Source organism: Zeus faber, assembly GCF_960531495.2.
Source record: "Zeus faber genome assembly, chromosome: 1".
NCBI classification, from domain to species: Eukaryota; Metazoa; Chordata; class Actinopteri; order Zeiformes; family Zeidae; genus Zeus; species Zeus faber.
This window is the reverse complement of record NC_137193.1, coordinates 60,875,234-60,880,233: the sequence shown is the minus strand read 5'-3', so window position 1 is coordinate 60,880,233 and position 5,000 is coordinate 60,875,234. Positions and strand designations below refer to the sequence as shown.

The following is a 5,000-nucleotide window of genomic DNA, read 5'->3' as shown; positions in this document are numbered from 1 at the left end:
TGGGAGTTTATATATAGATATATATATATATACACACACCGATCAGCCACAACATTAATTCCACCATTAATATTGTTTAGCTCCCCCTCATGCCACCAAAACAGCTCTGACCCGTGGCGGCATGGACTCCACAAGACCTCTGAAGGTGTCCTGTGGTATCTGGTACCAAGACATTAGCAGCAGATCCTTAGGGTCCTGGAAGTTGTGAGGTGGGGCCCCAATGGATCGGGCTTGTTGTTCCAGCACATCCCACAGATGCTCCATCGGATTGGAGCCTAACCCCGCCCATCCACATGATGTAGAAGAAAACGTGACTCATCAGACCAGGCCACCTTCTTCCATTGCTCCATGGTCCAGTTCTGATGTTCAGGTGCCCATTGTAGGAACTTTCAGCCGTGGACATGGGTCAGCAAGGACACACTGACCGGTCTGTGGCTACGCAGCCCCATACACATCAAGGGCGCATGGGCGCCCATGACCCTGTCGCCAATTCACTGGTTGTCCTTCCTTGGACCACTTTTGGTAGGTGCATACCACAAGACTTGACGTTTTGGAGATGCTCTGACCCAGTTGTCTAGCCATCACAATTTGGCCCTTGTCAAAGTGGCTCAGATCCTTACGCTTGCCCATTTTTCCTGCTTCCAAAACATGAACTTCAACTACTGACCGAGTCGACTGCGGCTCAACCGGCTCCCTCAACCCACACTGCACCCACCAACCAGCAGATCTCGGTCTTTAATTATTGGAATCTACAGTCCATTTATGCTTTTAAACGCATGTACAAACTAGGGATGTTGAAATGTGCCGACTAAACAACCGACTGTCTCTGTGTTCTCCATGTCAACAGTAAAATAGAAAATATATATTTTTTGTAATGGCTGATTCAAAACGTTCAAAATAAAAATGTAAAATAAAAAAACAAACTCATGGAGTTTCGCTTTCTCACTTTGCGTGCTTGAAGATGTTAACTTGGCATAAGATTCGAAGGTTGTCATGAAACCCTGCGGGGGCATTTATGTATTTATTACCTTGTTTATTTATTTCAAGATTTATTTCATCTGCATATTTATTTATATTTGCGTGCTACGTCCACATCCTCTTTGTACACGTCAGGGAATGAGCGGCATGCTCTGCTGCTCTGCCCGTCGCTCTCCAGCGCGGGGGGGTGTGGACCAAGACCGCACCAGGTGACTTCTGCTGGACTGTCCCTTGCCCCGTCTATTCTGCATTATCATGGCATGTGTGGAAAGGCGCAAGACAGGATTGTTCCTGAATGTAGCTGCATGTGTGAATAGTGAAACTCATTAGCAGTGCTAGAAAGATAATCCCAGTAATTTACCGGTAACTATACGTGAAAGGGGCTTAACAGTGGCATAGCCATCAGTGCTGAAAAAACGAATAGAGCCGTAACACTCCTAATTTATTTATATATATAGAGAGAGAGAGAGCGAGAGAGAGAGAGAGAGAGAGAGAGAGAGACAGAGAGAGATAGATTTTTTTTATCAGCTCCAGCTCCGACACTGCCAGCTTTCAGCTCTTCTTGGTCAGAGCTCCATGGAAAAAAATACTTTTATATCAATCCACAGTTTCTATTTTAGCCATTTAAGTGCAGCATCTACCAGCTCCGAAAAACCCTTGGACTCCGTAACAACGTAACGTAACATCCGTAATTATAATAATAATGTAATACCATCACAGAGGACAGCAAAGAGTTTAAATATTTGAACTTGGACCGCAAATGCCATGTAGCGTTGCCATTTGCAGGTGCTCTCTGCCGGTCTGCCGTCATGCTCTTGTCCACTAAGATGACTTTGCCGTCTCTCGTCTACCGTGTTCCATGTGAATGCGGCATGAGTTGCTTTTTATTTTACTCCATTTCTTATTGAACAAAACAAAAAAAGCACCGTGCGTAATGGCTGGAGCCGGTTTTGTGACCTTAAGGGTCTCGGTTTGGCGGTTTGAAAATGTGAACCCGCCCCAATTGGACAGACCTACAACCAATCAGAAAAACGGAATGTGTGATATATCGCTGCAAACCCACTGATTAGCTGTAAGTGCTAGAAACCCGCCCCATATTAGATAAAGGACCCTTGCCAAATCTGCAGGAAATCAGTTTGAGGGGAGGGGGCCACATGCAGGTCGGTCTGGTTCCCAGGCTGAAATGGACCCCACACTGTGCAGAGTGTAGACGGCTCAGAGCTCAAGTCAGGGTAACTAAAAAAGGTGTAAATGGGGATGTCGATCTTTTATTCAATTTTTTTTTTTCTTTGATTCACTCACTATATATAACGTAACGTTCATCTGTGTATGACTCTTTTTTTAACATACTCTCTTTTTAACAAATTGTTTTGGAAGCAGAACACCTGAAAAGATGCAGGTCAGAGCAGCATCAATGGTTTGGAGCTAACCTTCTGTTTTTCTGTGTGTGTGTGTGTGTGTGTGCGTGTGTGCGTGTGTGCGTGTGTGTGTGTGTGTGTCAGTGTACGGCGTGGACAGGTAGATGACTGGATAATTGCACTTGGAGGTCATTTATGGATCGGCCGTGCACGGCTGGTTTAGCAGGATGCCGCCAAGGCTTCCTGGCGAGCATTGTGTGTATGTGTGTACATGTGTGTATGTGTGTGCAGTTTTAACCTTACAGCGCTATTGATTAGCTGCACTGAGCGCCGCTTGTGTGCGTGTGTGTGTATGTGTGGTCTGAATGTTTGTGTGTGTCGAGGAATGCTTGGAGACGACATACTGTAATACTGAGCGCCCGTGTACAGCTACGGCCATATGTGTGTGTGTGCGTGCATGTGTGTATGGTGTGTTTTAGGAACTGGCGTGGTCGGGCGGCGGGGGGCGGCGGGGGCGGCAGGTCCCGGCGTTAACGTGATTGCGAATGACAAAGCGTCCGTGCGGGTTTGTTAGAGCCGTAATGGGGAATCAATAGACACAACACAGACGTCAATACAACACATTTTATTGTGTTAAGCTGCACACACACACACACACACACACACACACACACACACACACACACACACACACACACACACACACACACACACACACACACACACAAACACACACACACACACACACACACAGAGGCTTGGTATCGGCCCATGGATCTCTGCTCTACAGGCACACACACAGGATTTTGTGTTTTTTGCCATTTGGTGTCGTTGTCATCGTCATGGCTACCAAATGACATTTCAGTCAAAGGACTGGATCTTTGTATTTTCTTATTTGTATTTTAAAATTGAAATGCAATTTGAAAATGTATTTTAAGTGTAATTTTGGGCAATCTGAGACATTTTGAGGACTTCCGGTTCTTCCACTTCTTGAATAATTAGATGTTTCGATGTTTCGGGTTTTCATCAGACAAAAGAAATCTGATATTTTGTCAGATGAAAATCCTTTTGTCCTTTGACTGAAATGTGGCTCCATTCAATAAATGTATTTTAATCACAAATGTTGACTTTTATTTAATTTATTTTATGTTATTTATTTATTTATCTATCTATTTATTTATTTATTTGGTTCTTTATTTGTTTAGTTAGTTAGTTAGTTAGTTAGTTAGTTAGTTAGTTAGTTAGTTAGTTAGTTAGTTAGTTAGTTAGTTATTTTATTTATTTTATTTATTTTATCTAGTTTTAGTTCACTTTATTTTATTTTTTCTATTTTCAGTTGGATAAACTACATCTCTGAATGCGTGCATCTCTCAATCTCTCACAAAATTGTTTTCTCCAGAAAGAGGAGGAATGCCACACTCTTCTTCTTTCGGAGACAAACGTGATTGGCTAGGGGTGAAAGGCTTTAGATCCTTCAAATTGATCGGCTTTTCGATTGCCGCTTGCCTGATGCATCGACGCACATGTGTAGCTCGTCCAGCGAGATGGCAGAGGACGGCTTTTATGTCGTTGAAGTATTTGCATTATTTTCAATTTGCCACCTGTCAGGTACCCTCGGTTTCTATTTACTTTCATGTTCTTCAGATAATTCTACTTTTTTCATTGCCGTTTAATTGCAATCAGTACATCAATACATTCAAAGGTAGAGACGTGCAGGAGGCTCTATGTCCAAACCAACATGCTCAAGGAATCGCATGGGGGTTTTCGTTTTTCAACGCAAAAGTACTCTAACGAGTTACTTTTCTCAGTCGGTAACCCATTAACGTAACAAGTTACCTTTCTCAGTAGGTAACACTGTAACGTAATGAGTTACTTTTTAATGGCAGTAATCTTGTAATGTTACAAGGCACTTTTAAAAGTAACACTACCCAACACTGGCCCCAACACATGAATACGCCATACATACATTCAGGACACAACACACACACACACACATGCACACACACACACGCACACACACACACACACACACACACACACACACATACACACACACACACATCCATAACTGCCACCCCCACACATACAGCCTGCCTTCATGCATGTACAAATATGTAAAGGCATAGTACCATGACATCTCCACATACATAAATGCATTATATACATCGGAATGTGTCCTCCCCCCCCCACACACACACACACACACACACAAACACACACTCACACCAAAAACAAATGCAACCCCTCTTTCTTTGTTCAATATAAATAATAAGTCACTTCAACCCATGGATGTGCTGCTGCCTGCTGTGCAGATGAAATAGCCCCTCCCACCCCACCGTACCAAATATCTGACCTGTGTTTTCTCTCGCTCTCTATCCATCCATCCCTCCATCCTTCTATCTTTCTCTCCCTCTATCTAATCGTCGCTGTTGCTGTGGATACATCCGTGGCCCATTAGAGTCACATATAGAGAATGGACGCTGGGTAAACATTATCACGTCTTCCCATCTCCTTGCTTTCTCTCTCTCTATCTCCCTCTCTCACTCTTTCCCTCTCTCTCTCCCTCTCCCTCCCTCTTTCCCTCTCTCCCTCTCCCTCTCTCTCGGCCTTGCAGTCTTGATGGTCACAAAGACCATTAGGAACTAAATTGGCGGTACTCAGGGA

The 5,000-nt window shown here is 43.8% G+C and overlaps 1 protein-coding gene across 1 annotated transcript in view; it reads left to right on the top strand.

The window, feature by feature from the left end:
- Positions 1 to 5,000, top strand: part of LOC307228483 (uncharacterized protein) — a gene marked incomplete at both ends in the record, with an annotated part of 68,754 nt that overhangs the window by 3,727 nt on the left and 60,027 nt on the right. The gene's annotated exons all lie outside the window — the stretch shown is intronic.